The sequence below is a fragment of the Ascaphus truei genome, chromosome 5 (assembly GCF_040206685.1).
Source record: "Ascaphus truei isolate aAscTru1 chromosome 5, aAscTru1.hap1, whole genome shotgun sequence".
Taxonomy (NCBI): Eukaryota; Metazoa; Chordata; class Amphibia; order Anura; family Ascaphidae; genus Ascaphus; species Ascaphus truei.
This window is the reverse complement of record NC_134487.1, coordinates 238,370,282-238,392,583: the sequence shown is the minus strand read 5'-3', so window position 1 is coordinate 238,392,583 and position 22,302 is coordinate 238,370,282. Positions and strand designations below refer to the sequence as shown.

General features: G+C 40.2%; 1 protein-coding gene across 2 annotated transcripts in view; it reads left to right on the top strand.

Annotated features, from left to right (window-relative positions):
• Positions 1–3,065: 3,065 nt before the first annotated feature.
• Positions 3,066–22,302, top strand: part of LOC142495811 (uncharacterized) — a 165,562-nt gene continuing 146,325 nt past the window's right edge. Inside the window, exons 1-2 of one of the 2 annotated variants that reach the window (XM_075601795.1) lie at positions 3,066–3,182; positions 9,096–9,144. The gene's annotated coding sequence lies outside the window, so the exon portion shown is untranslated. The remainder of the gene's footprint in view (positions 3,183–9,095; positions 9,145–22,302) is intronic. The other variant, XM_075601794.1, reaches the window with a different exon arrangement.

Genomic DNA, 22,302 nt, shown 5'->3' with positions numbered 1-22,302 from the left:
GATCTATCCCTACGATCTCCCAGACAGGCCTCCGCTCCAGCCCTTGCTACTATTGGCCCTCCTTCCTTTATAACCCCAGTCTGCCCTCTCCTTCCTTGCTATGCATAGCTTCTCAGTGACTCCTGTGTGCAGTGTCTATGCCAAGCTCTGTTATCTGTTACAGCTCTTGTTCCTGTCCCTGCCCCTGTTTGGATACCTTTGGATTGATCTCGGCTTTGTTTGACTATGTGTATCTCGCTACCCCTAGACTCTGCTTTGGACCTCACTACACTGCCTTCTCCTGCCCCTGACCCACGGCTCTTGGATCTGGATCTCCGTACCTCTGGCACCCCGGACTCAGCAAGTATCACGTTAACCCTTTTCTCACCAGGCCCGGCAACTCACCTTACCACACTTCAGGCACACCCTCACTGCTGTGGGTGCGTGTTATACCCTTACCCACCTCAGTACTGGGGACTGGCCAGGTCTGCGGACATACCGGCATTACAATAGATAGCAGACAGACATAAGGATCCAGATACTACAGGACCTAACAGGACTCTCTGAGTGGGCGCAAAGCTACCCTTAAAAGTGTGAAGGCTTTTATTTATGAACACCACGTGAGTGCAAAAACATATGTATTTTTATTAAAACTGTACTTCTCTCTGGGCGTTTTGTGCGCTTTCTCTTTTTTCTTTCCCCACCAGTTTAAGTTCTTTCAAAACTAAAGCTGACTCACATTTTAATCTGGTTTGTAACTGTTACATACGCCTATAATATATATTATCTCTAACTGTGCATTCTATGTGTAACACAGTCCCCCTTCCCCCCACCCCCCCAATTGCAGATAGGGACATGTGTGGAATATATCTGTATTATCAGGTGTGGTTCAATACCTGTTTGACTCACAGGAGGCCTTAGCCTCCGCCAGTGAGAGCCTGGGGTGTTTCCTCACGACAGCGCCTCCACCTGGGCAGGATTCTAGTGTGTAGAATGACCCCTGACACAGGACCCACATACAGTAACCACATACACCAAGTTATGGTTAAACAGTTTACTATATGCATATAGAACATAACAATACATCAACAACCTTAGTGTCACCCCTATAACACTGGGCCTCATAGGCTGTAACCCCACACCATATATCAAGAGTCCCAAGTGTCCCAAGAGTCCCCCTCCCACCCAAGTGTGAGACAGCGCTGACCACGAACATGAGATGAGGTTGGTGCACTTGCTGTATAATACCTGCCGGGTGCTCCAAAATCCGGTGCGGACGACTTAACGAGGATCTGTCTGCGTCCAGCACCGAATCCTCAGCGATGACGTCTGCCTCCACGTGAGGCGGTGTCCCGCTGATTTACCCAACCTTGAAGATAGTCCCTTATCTTGATGGGTAGGTCTGGTTCCAGACCACACTCTTCAGGGCAGCACTGTAGCTGTGTCCCTGAACTTAACAAGCTACTAATGGGACAGGGTCCCTACCTAAGGGCCTGTCCCTGAACCTGGTATGAGTTGGGGACTAGCTGGGGCCTGAGGGGGTATCTGGCCTTGAACAGGGGCCACCTTACATACAACCTACCCTCTCTGCATCCCAGCTCCAACTGACTTCCTGCTCCCTGCGCGCGAAATGTATCCTTTCTCGTGGGGGGAATCTCCCAGCCCTATTGGCTGCTGTGAGTCACCTGTGCTCCAGCCCCCTGGGCTGCTGGGAGTTATAGTCCCGTGCGGACATCTCTTCTATTGAAGCCGCGTGCACGATCGCGATTACACATGCGCAAACATGTAATGGCCACTGCAACTCCTGACACTATGTTGCGCATGCGCAACTACACTGTACATGCGCGACCGCATCAAACATGGTGGCGCCCTGTGGCATTTTGAACTCAAAATGATAATAGTCTTTGACACAAAAACTAGAAGACTTAATGTTGATATTGGGCTTTTAAGCCAGTACAGTACCATAATTTTTTGTAATATTTCTCCCCCCTCTCTGTGAATTTTGCAATTAAGCCCTCTCCCCCCATGCTCTCTACTGATAGATGTATGATCTCACTGTCCCTCTCATCCATTTATTGCCGTGTCTGTTTATTCCTTCTCTGCATCATCTGCCTTAGGTGGCAATTTTGTTTTTGTTTTTGTGTTAGGCTAAGTCCCCACTAGCGCTGATCGGCTGAGCGGTCGGCGCTTGCGGCGGGGACTTACATATATAAATATATGTAAGTCCCCGCTCATGCGGTGCGTGCGGCACTCGTGCGCGTGCACACACGCTCATCCGCGATCGGCGCTTAGGTAAACAAAAAAACTATACTTACCCGCGCGCTCAACTACCTGCAATGCCGCCCCCCCCCCCCTCCACACGTGCGTACAAGCAGGACACCCGGCGCTCATGCTTGGAGCGCTCTCCAAGCATGAGCGCGCTCAGCGCCAGTGGGGACTTAGCCTTAAGCTCATGGAATCTTTCTAAATCAGTATTGATGACCTCGGGAAAAGGAGAGCTTGTCTTATACAGATGTACTGTAGCAAGACTTATTGTCTTTGGTGCCACGGCAATGTGTGGTCACACGGACGCAGCTGTAGTGGCACCAAAGGATTAACGATGCAGGGGGTCCCATTTAGAAGCATGGACCACCCACAACTCCCAAACGGCAGACACTGTCCCCGGCACCGCAGACTATTGCTTATTTGACCATGGCACCAAGGATAGTAAGTCTTCCTACATCTGTAATTTCAATTATTAGTCCAGATAAAAAAGGTTTCACTTAATACTGAATCATTCATTTATTCTGCACTATCACATCTGGACTAACACGGCTATATCAACTTCATTCAAATACTGTATAAGAAATATGAGGAAATTAAATTGTGGTTTTCTTTTCTGTTAGCAATTGTTAGATATAAAAATGGAAGTATCCATTTTTCAATTACCCAATAAAATATTATGAGTTAATTATGTATTTCTTAGTTGGCAAGAGAGGAAGACAGGTAAGAGACTGAGGCAGAACAATGAGGGAGTCTCCCAGCCTAAGTGGGAGGATGATTTTGCATATGTCAGTCGGTATGTTTGTTGGGAAGTAGCAATACATATATTATCAACGCCCACACCAGCTTTTTGTAACTATAAAAATAAGGCTCTCACCGTGAGAACAGAGAGACAACGAACAAAAAAGAAGAGGCAGCAAGTTCTAATTTGAACAGGCACTGTAAGTGGACTGGTATTTATTCATGCTGTGTTTCATAAGAAGCTTTTTCATTCTTTATTGAGCATGCTCTGGTCAGCAAAAGACACACTGCTTTGGTATCTGTGGCAACATTTTCAAAATGAAGGTGGTGAAAGGAAATTAAACAAGGAAGACTTTGTGTGATTGTTGAATGTTGGGCAACATTTTTTCAGGTTTTGTCAGGAAAGTAATTGGTAAATGATACACAAAGTGAGTTCAAGTGGTGACGGACAATGAATAAGAGTGGAGTTTTTGAATAATATAATGATACAAAGTATCTCTAACCACTTTAACATCCCTTAATGCTTTTGGTCTATAGATAATAAAAGTTAAAAGTTGCCCCAACAGTGTAGCTGTGCCATATTGATTTGGCTTCTCCATAGTATGATACACACTAATGTTCATCTCTACACTGGTAGTTTCTCAACAGGTTTTTGCAAGCGGGTAGAGCGTATAGAGCAGGTAGGTGTAATCGATTAATATTATGCTTTAGACAGTTGTGAGTGTATTGTCATTGTCAACACTGTACAGAAAATGTTTCATGTTTTATAGAGGTGAATGATGTTATTTGATCTATATATAATGTTTTTTTTCCCCATATCCCTGTATTGCATTAAGGGTTATATTTACTAAGCAGTGCAATTCCATAACACACCTTCTGGTTCTGAAAGGCAAGTTTGTGCACATACACCTGAATGGGTTGTAAGGTATCTTCTGCAGCACTGCTTCGTAATACTGTAGCTTTCCTTCATAATACTTAAATGTTGAAACATATTGGTAAGCATTCTCCTCTCTTCATCACTTAAGGTTGGAGGAAAGACGATTTCACCAGTAACAAAGGAAAAGGTTTTTTTTTTACAGTAAGGGCAGTTAAAATGTGGAATTAATTAACCATGGAGACTGTGATGGCAGATACAATAGATATGTTTTAAAAAAAAGTTGGACATCTTTTTAGAAAGGAAAGGTATACAGGGGTATACCAAATAAGTTAACACGGGAAGGATGTTGATCAAGGGAGTAATCTGATTGCAAATTCTTGGAGTCAGGAAGAAATTTCTTTTTCCCCTTATGAGATATATTATTGTATGATATTTCACTAGGGTTTTTAAGTTTGCCTCTACTGTAGATCAATATACTGTAAATACAAATATAGGATAAAGTGTCTGTCGTCTAAATTTAGCATACTGGAGGTTGAACTTGATGGACGCATGTCTTTTTTCAACCTCATCTAGTATGTAACTATATGTGACCTATCTTCCTTCACATAGTAGAAAAAAACTCCCATTTTTTTCTCCATTGTTAAAACAATAAGAATCAGCCTTGAGATATTACAAAGAATGCTTCGTTTCACAACAAGAAGTCAATAATGCACAGAACTTTTCTTACTGAGCTGACAAGTTGTCATGGATGCATTGTCTGTCTCTTTGTTTTTCATACAAACAAACATTTTAACTTTTTTTCTACTAAAACCATGATTTCTACGATTACTTTTAGGTTAAGCAGGGTGAGTTGTTAGTGTAGACTACTGGAGAAAAAGACTGCTCAGGACTAAGGTATAATTGTCATCAGGACCACCGCCAGGGTGGGACATCCAGGACAAGTGTCCCGGGCCCGGTGGCTGCGGGTGGCCTGGCAGCCCTGGCTCTCCCCAGCAGCTGGCCTCCCTCCGCAGTAACTGTCTCACGTCTCTGGCGATAGAGCATTACCGGGCTCCCCTCTCATGCCGGCGCACGACGGAAGCTGAGCCAAGCTTACTTCCGGCGCTTTCATGTCAGAGAGGCCCGGATGATTTGAGGCTTGGGTCGATGAAGCACTGGCGGACTTTTCAAAGTTGCTCTGTTGCAAATAGTAGAGCAACTGGCTTAGTTTTTAGCCGGAGAATCCTGGCTAGCTGAGACCAAGTTTTAAAGAGGCGGCCAAGTTCTGAGCGGAGAACGAAACGGGGAAAGCACTGCGGCTCTCCCGAAAAGAGTACCGCATGTTCCTGGACATGAGTCGGACAGGGTAAGTCTTCCTGAAGCGGGTGCTCTGCACCTAGTTGAGGCTAGATATTCACCCCAGAGTCCCCGTTAAGTGTGTTTTACCTGTATTTTGTGTATTATTTGTATGTCTGCGGGTTTCACCCGAATAAACCTCATTTTATTCCATTACCTTGTTCTGCCTAGTGAATTGATCCCGAATGGTAACAAGTGTTAAAAGTACTGGTCTCCTGTGACAAGAGGGTTGGAGTTCTTTACAATGCATCTGATCTCAGACGCGCCATTAGAGAGGGTTGGGGTTCCTCAGAATTTCTCATAGGGTTCATAAAAAAGGTTGGAAGCAACTGTGCTACACTATTGAGATATAAATTACAGCAAAACACACAAATGGGAAGAAACCCAAAAATATATCTAATAGTGTGCACACAAAAGGGATGTAATAATCAGACAATAGGAGTACAATGGATCTAAATAAAAAAAAACATTTAATAAATACAAATAAAATAATGCAATTCTAAAAATGGAGGTTAGAGGGGGGAGAGGGAGAGTAAGCTATATGACCTAATAAAGTGATCAGGCTCGAGCTTCCCAGACTAACTATATAGATAGGAGTTGAATGCGCGATGTTGCAGTAAGCACAATATGTAATTAGCCATTAGTACTGTAATAGTTCTAGTCTGAAAATAAGACAAAGTAACTTCCACGCGTATTGTAACACTACAGTATGCAACCAAGATGTTACAGTAGGTATCAAATATAAATCAAGTCACAAATGGTTCCCAAGCCTGGGATAAATGTGCTAATCATGCAGATCAGAAGAACAAAACCTGCGTACTGGTGAAATGAAATCCTATCAGCTGGTAAAGAGCATCTGATTGCAGCAGTGTTGAATAATTAGCAGCTAATACTGTTGTAGTGAGGATAGCTCCTAAGAATTAAGTAATGTACAGCAATTTAGTTGAAAAGTCTCACATAAATTGTGCACTGGTCACACTACAGTGGTTCCCAAGCCTGGGATAAATATGCTAATAAGTGCTCAAGTGCTCGGGATCGTGCAGATCAGATGTACAAAAATATATGTACTGAAGTGCAATTCTATTAGCTAGTAGAGTATACGAAACTCATATCTGTCTAAATGCAGAGCTACTGCCATAACAAATCTCGGCTGTGGGTAGGAAACTGGAGCTGGGAAGTTTACAACCCTTCGTTGCCCTAAGCTCCACCCTCTGTGACATCTGACGTCACACCACAAATTCCCCAAAGCGCGTTTCATTCCAACGGGAACTTTTTCAAGGGTAGTCATTAGAAAAAGAGAAATTATTTTCTTTAAAAATACATAAGTTAACCACTCAGTTGCTTTTTTATTTATAAAACTGTTTTACCAGGAAGTAATACATTGAGAGTTACCTCTCGTTTTCAAGTATGTCCTGGGCAAAGAGTTAAGATGACAAATAATACATGGCTACAAATACAGTTACATAAGTGAACAGGGTATACATTATATACAAAACATAGCATGCACAGTTAGAAATAATATATACTGTAGGCGTATGTAACCGTTACAGGCCAGATTAAAATGTGAGTTAGCTTTAGTTTTGAAAGAACATAGACTGGTGGTGGCTGTGAGAGTCTCTGGTAGGTTGTTCCAGTTTTGTGGTGCACGGTAAGATAAAGAGGAGCGGCCAGCTTCTTTCTTGAGCCTTGGGACCATGAACAGTTTTTTGGAGTCAGATCTCAGATAAGTGCTGCATGTGGTAGGGGCTAGGAGCTTGTTCAGATAGATGGGTAGCTTGCCCAGAAAGTATTTGAAGGCAAGACAGGAAAGATGAACTTTGCGCCTAGACTCAATTGGTGACCAATCTAGTTCTTTGGGCATTTCGCAGTGATGTGTATTGTAGTTGCTTTGGAGAACAAAACGCCTTATTGAATTGTTGAGGTTGTCAAGTTTGCTATGGTGGGTTTGGGGTGCCGAGCCGTATACTACGTCCCCATAGTCGATAATTGGCATTAGCATCTGCTGTGCGATACGTTTTCTGACCAGCAGAATTAGGGAGGATTTGTTCCTGATTTGTTCCTGTAAAGTACACCTAGTTTCGCATAGGTTTTGGATGTCAGGGTATCAATGTGCATCCCAAATGTTAAGTGGGAGTCAAACCAAATGCCAAAGTATTTAAAACTAGTTACAGGAGTTAGGGTAGTGTTAGCGTTGGTTCTGATCTGGAGCTCAGTCACTGGAAGGTTTAACATTTTAGTCTTGGTCCCAAATACCATTGTTACAGTTTTGTCAGTGTTTAAAAATAGTTTGTTTTGGGAAATCCAATTTTCGAGTCTCAAAAAGTCAGATTGAAGTATGTGTTAAAAGTCAGAGAGGCTATGGCTGTGTGCATATAATTGCGTCATCTGCATACATGTGTATTGAAGCGCCTTTACAAGCTGTAGGAAGATCATTTATGAACACTGAGAAGAGTAGAGGCCTCAGAACAAAGCCTTGCGGGACACCACAGGTGATTTCCAAGGGGTTGGAGTTAGAGCCTGAGATGGACACATGTTGGGATCTACGTGATAGGTACTGTAGGAATTAAACAAGTTTGAAGCATATTTCCCTATTCCAGAGCACTGGAGTTTGTTAAGCAAGATAGCACGATCAACAGTATCAAAAGCCTTTGCAAAATCTAGGAATATTGCACCAGTGAGTTGTCCCCATTCTATTCCACACTGGATTTCATGCAAACGTTTAGCAGGGTAGTTACGGTGGAGTGTTTGGGGCAAAAGCCAGATTGAAATTGGCTAGGAAAATTTGTCTTTGTACAGTACTCACTTAATTTGAAGTGAACACATTTCCCCTGACTTTGGATAGTATTGGGAGAAGAGAGATTGGCCTGTAGTTTGAGACAGTGTTTTTGTCCCTACTTTTGAACATTGGGACAACTCTGGCAGTTTTCCAGGTCCTAGGGATATGGTCTGCAGACAGAATAGAGTTGACTATGGAAGCAATTGGTTCAGCAATGGCTGAAGCACCAAGTCTTAGGAACTTAGCTTGTAGTAAGTCAGGTCCACATTGGATGCTTAGTTTTAATTTGAGGAGCGCTTGTATAGAGTAATCTCCTCTTCGGATACTGGGACAAATTGAAAATTGTGGTCAGTGTTGGGAGGGGGTGGAGCTATAGGGGTACTCCCTGGATGAGATTCATGTTTGTGGTTTGTTTTGCGTTTCGCTAATAAGTTAGTAGCACACCCCACAAAGTAGTCATTGTATGCATTTGCAATGTCAGTGGAGTTTGTCAGTGCTAGGGGCAGTTGGTGACACAGGAGTTTGTGTGCTAGGGGCAGTTGGTAAAGTCAGCCAGAAACAGTTGTGGGTTAAAGTTTCTAAATGGTCTAGTGAGGAGAACTTTAGTGCTTGATTGGGGTGGTTTAATTTTTCTTACACAGTACACGATTGCATGGTAGCTGAAAATGTCAGGAAGGATGCCAGAGGATTGGATTTTGCTGGGGTTTGTAGAGAAAATCCATTCTAGCAAGGAATGGTTGTGCGATTTCATGTTTGTCCGTGTGGGTTGGGAAATGAGTTGCGTTAGGTTAAGTGAACTTGAGTTGTATTTGGATTTTGTGGTTTTTAGGGTCGAGCCAATTGAAGTTGAAATCCCAATGAACTAGCAGCTCACTCTTCTTATTCAGGGAGGACATGGAGCCAAGAAACTGGGTGATGTCAGTCAGGGACTGTAGAGGGGCTTTAGGGGGGGCGGTAGATTCCAGCAAGCAAGATGCTTGGCTACTCATACACTAACCATGGCATGGCTTTATTGGGTCACTTGTAATACACAATATTATCAAAGATATGACGTTTGATACACAACTCACATGTCAACAGTATAAATTATACTATTTAATGCAGTATATTGTTGTATCATTCCAGAGCAAATAAAGGATCTTTCCAAGAAGAGGACTCATATCTGTTGATTGAGGTAAGATTTTTGTTAGACAAGGTATGAAATTCCATATAATTTTGAAAAATAATTCATATTTCAGAGGCCATAGCAACAAGTTATTTAGTGTAGTGATCTTTAATATGTGCTGTATCTCCAGTGAGTTTGTATCTATCTGTATATGGGGCAGTAATGAAGATGCAGTCTGTGCTAATGGTTAATGAAAATAATTTGTGGTTGATACAGAAAAATATCCTGTGTTACAAAACATGTTACTTAATGTCAGATAAAAAGGGGAGAAAGAACAAGCGCAAAAATACAGTGAGCTAAAAAGGATACGTTATAGTTCAAATGTATAAGGATTCCCTTGATGGGTGCCGCACCAGATAACAAATGGGTTAGTTCTTGGCCACTTGAGTAGTTGAGGAGGAAGGTTCCAAATGCGCACAATCTCATCACAATTGGAAATATATAGAGAGAAGAAAAGACACACAATACTGTAGTACCGTATATAGCAGTTTGAGCAGAGAAAGTATTGCACTCACATTTGATTAAATCAAGCGGGCATTTCGGTTACTAAGTTTAACCACACTGGTGTTGTAGACTCTCCGTTATCAGGACACAGTATACAGTACTACACTATTGTGTGTCTTTTTTTCTCTCTATATATTTCCAATTCTGGGATTGTGCGCATTTGGAACCTTCCTCCTCAACTACTTAATGTCATAACAGAGAGTCAGTCCCAATTTACTAGTCTGAAGTGCTATATATATATCTGAAGGAAGACCTAATTTCCTCGCCTATGCTTCAGACCCGAGAGGAACCTTTCCTCTGCCAGGTACACTGAAGCCTTGTGACTGGATACTACACCATCTGCAGCGTTTGCAGCAGACTTCCCAGGAAGCTTTCACGCCCTGCAACTGTTATCTTCGATCTTTGATGAACTATCAGGCCTGGAAGACGAACGAAATGAAACGTAACGCATGCCAGGTTTCAAATCCTTTGTCTCAATTTATTACTCATAGGATAATGACTTTTATACAGAAAAAAGAAGATATTGGTTAGAGGCGTAACATAGGCGTAACATAGGCGTATCCTAGGTGTAACATAGGCGTACCCTAGGTGTGTCTTGGGCGTAGCTTTGATTAGAGGCGTGATCTAGGGGCAGGACATATTAGTGGCGTGACTTTTGGGACGTGTCTTTTACAATACAAGCAATTGTCTGAATACATAGCTTATTCATTGTCTGTTATCAAAAGAGACCATGAGTCTTTAGCAACTATATTACACTATTTTGCTTCTTGCAGAGAACCATTCTATTATATTCTAACTAAAACATCAGGAAATTGACAACACAAAAGTATCTTAGCAATATCCTTAGCAGGAAGAAAAGAAATATAATTTAGCAGAAACTCAGTGCGTTAGGAATTATATTTCAGCAAAAGGCTGACTACAGAATCTTAACTAGTTATGACCAGACAAAATGGAAGCTTAACATGAGTGCAGATTCTGGCCTGACATATTGGTCCTAACAATTCCCTCCTTTTTGTTCTCTAAAAGAACAAATACCCTTACTAGGTACACTTCTCTATGACTATGGCCTTATGGGGACCAATAGTATCATAGACTCTGTTCATGGCCACATATGAATTATTAGTTACATACATGGCGTGAGATGAAACTGAAGGTTTACTTGAGACAAATGAAAGCATTGCACACTTAGCACAGTGAAAAATAACAAAAATTGCTGCGATTATACTAATCACTACAATAAAACCATAGAGAATTTTCATACCCAATTCTCCGATCCAACTAGTGAGTCCTGACATCCAATTTAAGCTAAGGCCTGAGGATTCTTTACGCATCCTTGCCTGAATTTCCTGTAACTTATCCATATCTTTATGAATAGCGCCAGACTCATCTTCAATATAGGCACAGCACTTCTGTCCTACAAGTTTACAAACACCTCCTTGTGAGGCTAGCAGATAATCAAGAGCCATTCTATTCTGTAATAATACTGTTCGGATCTGCTCTTGTTCATTAGTCAGACGGATAATAGCATCACTTGTCTGATTAAGAGCATTATCAATTTTTACCATAAGATCACTTAATTTAGAATAGAGATCCAGAACACCTAAACTAGGTATAAAAACCCCAGCTGCAATTCGGGTTGGACTAATGGTTCTGGTCAGATCTTTTCGATTTCTCAGCTTCCCTTGGGGTAACGTGTCAGATACATAGAAAGTGGGAAGAATGAAACCCAGATAACAAAGGGCAGTGTGATTGCAGGATACAATCTTAGTGGCCCACATGCCACACAACCAATATATATATATATATATATATATATATATATATATATATATATATATATATATATATATATATATATCATTAAATATTTCTATAGATTAGAAAATGGCTTACATCTCAATTTGTCACATAATCTAAGGGTCAGCTATTTGTGAGAATTGGTGGGGGCTAATTTCTGCTAAGAGCGACTGCACAAACATTCTTCTTGCACACATCTTTCATACTGCATTTACTCAGAATGGCAAAACGGACCAAGATGGCTGCTATGGTCAAAATGGCTGACTTGTGATCCTTTCCTTGTGGTTGACTCACGTCCCTTTGTGACCTCCCACCTTCCTCATATCCAGTCTTCTCAGTCCCCCCATATCCTTAAGAGACAGTCTATTTAAAGAACAGAACAGTTAACCGTTTCATAGTCCTGATGGACCAAGATGTCCAAGTTGTGCATAACTTCATTCCTTTCTTTTCTGGCCATTATATCAGCCCAGTTGATTTCTTCTTCGGTCTCTTCTTCTGGGGGACTGGCGACATCATCAACGCAGAGAGGCATAGCGTCGGTGGGGGTTGCAACGCACTTCTGGATCAGAGTTTTGCTGTACTTAATACATAGAGAGCAATGAGTAGGACAAACACACACATACAAAAACATTCGCTAGCTTCGCTCAAAGCAAATCAATCCAATCACCAAGTCCCCATGGTCCCTAAATCCTGGATAAATACACAACATTGCGCTTTAACTAGGGCGCATACATGCCCCTCCTTTTGAGGCTAAAATATAGTCTAGAGCTATTTTATTCTGCGGAGCAATTAATTTAAACTAAACCTATTCTTGGTTAAGTGAGTAAATGTCTGTGGTTGTATGATTTAGGATATCCTTGTAAACTTGTCATACAGTAACCCAACTCCTACATTTGGGAATAAATTCCCTGAAACTTATTCTTCCCATAGACTACTTTTTAGCACTTGTGTATTGGGTGCATCTCTTCTGTTTCTAACTCTACCTGTGAGCAATTAACATAACCGTGTGTTTGACTGATAAAACATTCTCCCACCGGGATATCATTCTGCAGGGAGATTCTATTAACCTATAAATCCAAACAAAATAAACAGAGTTAAACAAATTATACCTTATACTATTTTGTCATCCTTATGGGACGCCACTTACACAAACATAATGGAGCATACATTTGTAACTGAAAAATAATAAAAACCTGTAAAAATAAAAAGGTCAAAGTTCGTGTGTTGAGGCCTGGACATTTTTGCCTTTGACCTTTCTCCCTTGATGATTAGTGGTCAGAGAGTATTGTGTCCATCAAAACACTTATTTGCAGGTGCTATGTCTTTGTCTTTATTAGCTGTTTGTGCTTAGACTGGCACTATTTTGACGTGCGTGATGTGTATCCATGATGATAAGAAATTTTTACTGCAATGCTGGTGATGAGTAGTATTTAAATGGCCTTTTCATCTGGGATGAAGAGCGTGTTTGCGTAGAAAATGCTTGACCATTAACCCGTCTTGCGTAGGTGCACTTTCAGCTTTAACCTGTGCCTAGAAAGACTCAAAAATATATATTAGTTGCATGCAATACTTATTAATTGTTTTATTACCAATAACATGGTCCTTAATTCGTTACTTTGAACTACTGATGGTCATAACTCATCCCATAAGTGTCTCATAGGGAGAGAATTTATACCTAGAAATAAATTCTTGTATTAATATGGTTACTACTTTTATCAGCATCCACAATATTAAACAGAGATATTCCCTATTAACGCTCCTCAAATTTTAAACTAAGCAACCAATATGGACTTGACTTTGCTACAATCCAAGTTCCTAAAACTTGGTACCTCAGCCTGTGCCAAACCAATTGCTTCCATAATCAACTCTATCCTGTCTGCAGGCCATATCCCTAAGACCTGGAAAACTGCTAGATTTGTCCCAATCTTCAAAAATGGGGACAAAAACACTGTCTCAAACTACAAATCAATCTCTCTTCTCCCAATACACACTTACTGTCATTCATACCTAACTGCCATCTGCCATTTTCTCTGATGCAAATGGTGTCAACCTTTTAGTCATTTAATACTAACTAACCTTAAAACTCGCCCCACAAATCAAGCATTCCAACAGCCTGCACTCATGGCTATTGTCCCACACCCACAGTCACTCGTGGCTTTCACCTCAAACACTCCACTGTAACTATTCTGCCAAAAATGTGAAATGCCTTGTATATAATATATATACCCTGTTCACTTATGCAATTATATATCCCCTGTCCTTTAACTCTGTCCAGGACATACCCAAAAACGAATAAATGGTTACAAAATTATAAATTTGGCAGATATGATATATCCCTCAACATAGGGATGGCTTGCTACCTGCTTTGCTGTGACATCTGCAAAGGTATTATTATTATTTACCAGGGGCCTGTCAGCCCTGTTAGTATGGCAGCAACTTTTTATTACTGCAAGAGCCCTTGGAGTTAACATTGCTATAATAAATTCTGAACCTGCTGTGCATTGTATATCATTTACAACATATCAAGTTCATATCAAATCCCTCTATAGGGATTTCAGAGAGACCTTCAATAACCTATGTATGTATCTCCCCTCTTTTGTTCATATATTATCTATATATGTGAACAAAAATACAAAAATACAAAAAAAAGATATGAAAACAGGTTGCTTTGATATATAGCAAAATTAAACTGGTAAATAGATTTGTATGTGTAGTGACTATAAAAATATTTACTGCTTATGTTAAAAGAAAAAGCCTTCAGTAGGTCTTTTAACAAATGTGGCATTTACAATATAAGAAAAATCCTGAAATCCTGAACAAAAGATTTCCTTTTAAAATAGACACATAATGTTGAACTCCTTGCAAAGTGCTGAGCACACGGCCAGCATTAACTTTAAAAGACACTCTGACTTTAAAAAGAAAAAAATAATAATTTTCAAAGCGCTTTTTTTTCCTTTTTTTTTCTTTTCTGGGAAAACAGCCAGAAACCTCAAAGTACAGATAGCAGACAATGGGTTTCACTGTCTAATTCATATTAACTGCTGGATTAATCCTCACGCAGGGGATTGTAACATTAGTTTAATGTTAAATATGAATCTTTCCACGCTGTCCTAAAACTGCATTTTGTATGGTCTTTACAAAATTAAATAACGGGAATATTTTAAATTACTTATAAACACCAAGTCTATGCAAACAAGAGCATGCAACATTCTTTCACTCATTCCTCTGAATGCCTTCTGAAAGAAATCTCATATTCCTGCAAACTTCCATCAATACAATTGCTATCCCGTTTTAACTATGCCCTCTCTTAAACTAAACAAAATATCTTCAAACATGCAACAGTTATACCATGACTAAAAAAACAGCAAGCTTGACTGTCTTGTATGGCTTCTGCACTGCTTATTTAACGGAGACAATTCTCGCTAAAATAACTGATCTCCATGCTGCTAAATACAGATATCATCACACTCCGCTCACACCACGGACACCCTTCTTTTGAAGCGCTATGTACATTAATGGCGTTATATACATATATAATACAATATATTAATTCAAACAGTGCTTGTGAGCTCTTACCAGCATTTTAAACAAAAACAGCCCCAAATATATCTTAATCCTGTAGAAATAAAATTGAAATGTGTTATCTTACTGCTTTATGGAAAAGAAGACAGTTCTACATTACTTTGTTCTCATGAATAAACTGCTTAAGCACAGAGCTAGTTAATTTTAATTCTTTAAACTGTAAGGGAGAGGCTGTGCCCCTCCTTTTATTAAGATAGAAATACCACAAACGAAAAGAAATGTGTCCGGTTTAAAAAGTATCCGCCTGGCCAGGACGAATAAACCTTTCAAACTATAACCAGGGACAGAGCTGAATATACTCCCCTTTTGTTGTGAGGTATTTCTCTCTATATTCGGTGTACACCTTTTTTTAAAACCTTTTAAAATTTAGATTTCATCATGAGCAACTAATATTCATATTTTTTGTACACACATGTTAATCAGCATGACTTTCACACAGTATCTTTCACACAAGAAATCATTCAGGAAAAAATTCATCAGGGTTACAAACAAACCCTTTTACATAAGGTAGCGGTGTTTTTTTTTTTTTACAGAGACTTTCACTCTGAGCCCCCACGGGCAAAGCAGCACTTCCCTGCTTCTGACTGATAGTGGCACACTCTCTGCCAATGACCAGTATTACCACTGTTAAAACAGGCACCATTATTCTGAGCTATTCTCCCTGATTGATTTCTGGGACCAGCATAAGATCTCCGTCTATTCTGCCCTCTGCCTTGTAAATACATTGCCTTATTTTCATGCCGAGAACAACCTTCTGCATATTCGACAAACGGGTCACAATAATAATGACTAGCTGTCTGAGCAACAAATTCCTCAGGAATCTGACCAGATTTACACTCGCATTTAAAAATTTGTACATTCCTAGGCTTCCGTCCAGAGTCATTCTTACTCATGTAAGCACCCATTAGTAGCTTAAAGAAAAACAGCTAAATTATGACAAATAATTGCAATATTTATACTTACACAATATACAATGGTCGTTCAGCTAGATCAGAGATAACAGTCCAGTCGTGCACAAAATTTACTGGACTCTAACCAAAAATTTTGTTTAAAGGGACTCTAACCCAATCTTCAGTCACAATTCATAAACTATCTAAACTCTAACCAGCATAATTTAGGTCTTTTTTTAAATTCCCAGAGGGGGTGAAGCATCATATATAAAAATTTACATATATACTCACCACCACTGTGAATTTCCCACTTCTGGACACCAAAACTGAAGGAAGACCTAATTTCCTCACCTATGCTTCAGAACCGAGAGGAACCTTTCCTCTGCCAGGTACACTGAAGCCTTGTGACTGGATACTACACCATCTGCACCGTTTGCAGCAGACTTCCCAGGAAGCTTTCACGCCCTGCAACTGTTATCTTCGATCTTTGATGAACTATCAGGCCTGGAAGACGAACGAAATGAAACGTAACGCATGCCAGTTTCAAATCCTTTGTCTCAATTTATTACTCATAGGGTAATGACTTTTATACAGAAAAAAGAAGATATTGGTTAGAGGCGTAACATAGGCGTATCCTAGGTGTAACATAGGCGTATCCTAGGTGTGTCTTGGGCGTAGCTTTGATTAGAGGCGTGATCTAGGGGCAGGACATATTAGTGGCGTGACTTTTATGATGTGGATTTTACCATACAAGCAATTGTCTGAATACATAGCTTATTCATTGTCTGTTATCAAAAGAGACCTTGAGTCTTTAGCAACTATATTACACTATTTTGCTTCTTGCAGAGAACCATTCTACAGGCATACCCCGGTTTAAGTACACTCACTTTAAGTACACTCGCGAGTAAGTACATCTCGCTCAATAGGCAAACGGCAGCTCACGCATGCGCCAGTCAGCACGTCCTGAACAGCAATTTCGGCTCCCTACCTGTACCGAAGGTGTGCGCAAGCGGGGAGACTATAGAGCCTGTTACAAATGCCTTATTTCCATCAGTTATGCACGTATATGACGTTTGCAGTACAGTACATGCATCGATAAGTGGGAATAAGGTAGTGCTTCACTTTAAGTACATTTTCGCTTTACATACATGCTCCGGTCCCATTGCGTACGCTAATGTGGGGTATACCTGTATTATATTCTAACTAAAACATCAGGAAATTGACAACACAAAAGTATCTTAGCAATATCCATAGCAGGAAGAAAAGAAATATAATTTAGCAGAAACTGAGTGCGTTAGGAATTATATTTCAGCAAAAGGCTGACTACAGAATCTTAACTAGTTATGACCAGACAAAATGGAAGCTTAACATGAGTGCAGATTCTGGCCTGACATATTGGTCCTAACAATATCCCAAAACACACCTTTAGACAACACGGAAAGAGACACCTGTGCAAAAAAAGGAGCACACTGAAAATATGATAATATGGATATCAAACTATATTTAAATGAGTTAAATTAGCATATGGCCCAAGTATCTCAGACGTGCTCATTTTTGTGCAGAGGTGTCTGTCCATGTGCTGGCACTCTAGTAAAACAGAATTCTTTCTCTCCTAATGCATCATTAAATCTCTGCATTAAGCATAATGTAACTGTGTGGACAGGCGTTGTTGCAGAGAACACCACTTTTGTATATCATTATCACTAACGTCCTTTATAGTTACCATAAGGTCCATTACGGCTGAAAACAGCACTTAATACTGCGTTAGTGAGCTTTATAAATACTGGTTAGCACATAACGATACGTTAACTTAAATGAATGCCTCGTTAAGTCAATAAAGGAGCTCTGTGGATCTGGGCCTAAATCAGCCATGAAGTGCTGATTAGCTAAAATAACTCAGATCACTAACAGTGACCTAATTTATTTAGTGAGCTGCTACTCAACAAATTAACAGACCCCTCTACTTAATTCATTAAGCCCTTGTGTGGTCCCTGAGTCAGGCCTATTCCTCTCATGTGCTAAGGGTCTCGATCAGGAAGTAATTTGTGGCTTCCAGTGCAGCAGTGATCATCGTAGCAGCCATAAGGCTGCCTCCTGGGAAGGTCCTTTGTCTGCTGTAATCTGATGTCAGATTACAACAACTGGATGCAGCCGAGAAAACAACTGTTGCCTAATTTCCCACACTCCTGACCGAACCCTAACCACATAAGAGCAAAATTGGTCTTGATCTGTCTTGTGAAAATGAACTTCAAAACACATGTTGCATATACAGGGACATACACAATGTATTTGAACACTTTGTTTCACAAGACGCTACAAGCACATTTTGATATAAAATCAACCTTGATTGACCTTTGTAGTATTCTGTGTAAAAAGAATAAAACTATGCTGGTGGTATAAAAATGCATCCTGGTGCAGAAGAATAAAACAAATATCTTACTTTAGACTAACAAAGATTAGTGAGTGGAAGCATATTAGTGCCTCAACTCTCCAACTAGTAGCTCATTTATCAAAAGCACTCCAGGGCAGTTAAAACTTAGCATTTAATAGATATCTGACTAAAATAAAATCTACACACAAATTGATGATTATAAACACACAATGTAATTAAAAAGGAAGGGTGATGGGGAGGCAGGGTTGGGCTCAGGGTGTGTAGCACAGATGAAAATTGCCTCAAATTAATAAAGGCAGAAATAGGCTAAATAAACACCTTGAGTCACCTATTATTATAGGACATAGAATCTCATGATTGCCAACAATGATAAAGATTCATCAACAGTTGTAGACATACATACTGTATGTTGTGCGGCATTTAGCGTAGCATACCGATCAAGCCAACCTGAAATTGTAACGTGTAGCACCAAACAGTGATATGCCTGTTATTATACTGATATTTTAAATCAATAAAACATAATATTTACACAGTAGGTACAACACAATATCAGGTTGGTGGTACGTGGATTGACTCTACGCCAAATTACGTTAATATACACAGCACAAGGATCACTAGAATACAACTGCAACTGAATGCAATTATCACGGAATTCAATTATAGCTTAGCACGCTTCTGGGAAAAATTCGTGACCAATACTTAAATGTGTGAGGATGCAGTCTATATTTTTTACACTGCCATTAAACAATGTAACCAGTGAGTCAGTGTATAAATGCAAAGCACTAGACCTTCCTAATAAATAGCATTAGTAACAATAAGACTGCATTTACCAAATGTACAACATACAGTATAGATGCCAGCAGCAAAGGTAAGGCAGATGGCTAAAAGGAGTAAGTCTGTTGCTATCAAACCTGAGACACAATGAATCAGTGTATTAATGCAAAGCACCAGATCATCCTAATGAATAGTATTGATAGCAATGGAACTGCATCTGCCATATACACAGCATACAATGTGATCACCAGCAGCACAAGTGAGGCAAATAGCTAGGCAAATAGCGAGGCAAATAGCTAGAAGAAATAAATCTATGGCAATTAAACCAGGGACACCATGTAACAACGATACCAGACTCCAATCAGTCCCTCCCTCGTGACGTCACCACGCTGAACGCCCTACGCATTTCCCTCCTTCATTGAGATTCTTCAGGGACGAGTGATTGACACCTGTCGTGGGAAGTGAATATTTATAGCGTCACGGGTTGCCGCGACCAATCTGAGATTCACACGAGTGCGACTGCTGACTGCTGGATACAGTATGCTCCCCACAGGAGTTGTAGTAGAAAAAGAAGTGCAAAAATGCACACAAAGGTATTAAAAACAGTGAGTGAAATGACTAAAACAATTGGAAGGTTATAGTCTATCAAAGTCGGGATAGAGCTCATGGAAAATAAGCTAAGGGTCAGAGTGCAGACTGATGATATTTAACCATCGCTAGATGGTGCTAGAGAGCATAGCAGGAAAAAAAAAGGGGGGGGCTGATATCATAATGACAATGTCATAGATGTAATAATGAAAAGACCACACGAACACATTATCATGGTAATAATGGCTGCAATACTGATGAGTGTATTAGGAGAAATGTATCAGAAATATACGAAGGATAATATTTCAAAACACATTAAATAATGTGATGATTCACGAATGGTATATTAACCTAATATGATGATCAAATAAAGGGTGTGTACGTGAAACCCTCATTAAGTCCGCGAGGGTTCAAAGTTTTTAATTTATATATCCATTCAGCTTCGCGTTTCAGCAGCCTGTTATTGATGTCTCCACCACGAATACTGTTCCTAATGTGGACGATACCAATAAAGGAAAGACATTTTACGTCACCTTGATGGATGTTATTAATATGACGAGCTACTGGGGTATCTAATAGATTGTGAACAGAATTGATGTGCTCCAGTACTCGTCGTCTAAATTCCCTGATAGTCTTGCCTACATATCTGTGGCCGCAACTACAACTAATAAGGTAGATAACATTGATGGTTTTACAGCTGATGTGGTGTCTAATATCAAATGATTTTGAATGATCACTGGTGGAGAATGATTTGCCCGGTGTAATATATTGGCACGCCTTACAGTTTTTACACTGGAAGGTGCCTTTAGGTGGTGATGCCAACCAACTTGGTGTGGTTTGACGTCGAAAATGACTGTGCACTAGTCCGTCGTTTAGGTTCCCAGATCTTTGCTGGTAATGCTAGGGGTTTCATTAAGAACCGTAGACAGATTATCATCCGATTTGAGGATGTGCCAGTGTTTTGTAAAGATCGACTGGATCTGTTTCCATCAGTAATTGTAGGTACCTATACAACGGACTACTGTGCTGGGTGATTTAATGGTGGGTCCTAACAGTTTATCTCTGTCACTCTCTATTGCTCGATGGTACGCACGTTTGAGAGTCCCAATAGGGTATCCACGATTAACAAATCTGTCTTTAAGGTCTTTGGCCTGTAGACGGAATTCGTTTAATGTAGAACAGTTGCGTCGAAGACGCAAGTACTGGCCAACGGGAATACTCTTAATCAATGATGGCGGATGGTGACTGGTGGCTGCTAGGAGACTGTTTGTTGCAGTCTTCTTTCGGAAGACCGTACTTTGGACATCACCATTGTCATCTTTGCTAATTTTCAAGTCTAAGAAGGTAATTACACTGTTGTTATATTCAGACGTGAGTTTCAAATTCAAATCATTACTGTTCAATATAGACACAAATTTAATTAAAACAGATTCAGGGCCATGCCAGATCAACAGGATGTCGTCTATAAATCTTAACCAGAGATCAATGTACTGTGTATACTCCTTAAGTTCGTCTGTGAACACAAATTTGTGTTCCCACCAGCCCAGGTACAGATTTGCATATGTGGGTGCACATGATGTACCCATTGCTGTACCCTGGGTCTGGTGATATAGAGTGCCATCAAACAGAAAATAGTTGTGGCAGAGGACAAACTTAAGGAGGTCCAGCATAAATGAATTATGTTGTGTATACCTATGTCCTCTGGTAGAAAGAAAATGGCTGCATGCTTCCAAACCGTTCACATGGATGATGCTGGAGTAGAGAGATTCTACATCCAGTGTTACAAATAAAGTGTCTGTGTCAAAATGAATACCATTAAGCCTGAGTAGAGTATCTTTGGTGTCCTTGATATAGGACGGAAGGGTGGTGACAAATGGACGTAAGAGTTGATCTAAATAAATACTGCAATGTTCGGTCAGATTATTATTACCGGAGACTATCGGCCTACCTGGCGGTCTCTGTTGGTCCTTATGTATTTTCGGTAATATATAAAATGTTGCAACGGTGGGTGATTTAGGTGACAAAAACTCTAGTTCCTTCTGATCAATAAGATTATTGTCAAGGGCCCCTCTTAAGATGGTATGTAATTCATTAATGAACTTGATAGTGGGGTCTCGATCTAATATGGAGTAACTCTGTTTGTCTTTTAAAATGCGTTTACATTCTTTCACATATTGATCTGTGTCCATGACAATAATGTTACCGCCCTTGTCTGAAGGCTTGATGGTAATTTCCTTTTGTGACATTAGATCTTTAAAAGCTTTATTTTCATTTTTGGTGATATTCTTCTGCATGTATATTTTAGGTTTCATTTTCTCTAGGTCTTTAGTGACAAAGTTGGTGAAGACCTCTACCTGAGGGCATATTGACATTAGTGGTATAAATTTGCTTTGGGGTCTTCAATTAGTAAACGGACCTTCTTGGTTATCTGTAGGACATTCATTGTCATCAAGTAATGACACTAACTGCTGAATGTGAGTTTGATCTTGTGCCGTGAAACCGGTGTTTTCAATTTCATGTCTGGCTTTTTTGGCATGAAATTTATGTAGGAGCAGCTTTCGGGAGAACAGGTTTAAATCCTTAACCCACTCAAAGAGGTTAAAATCATTGGTTGGAGAAAATGATAGCCCCTTCTCCAGT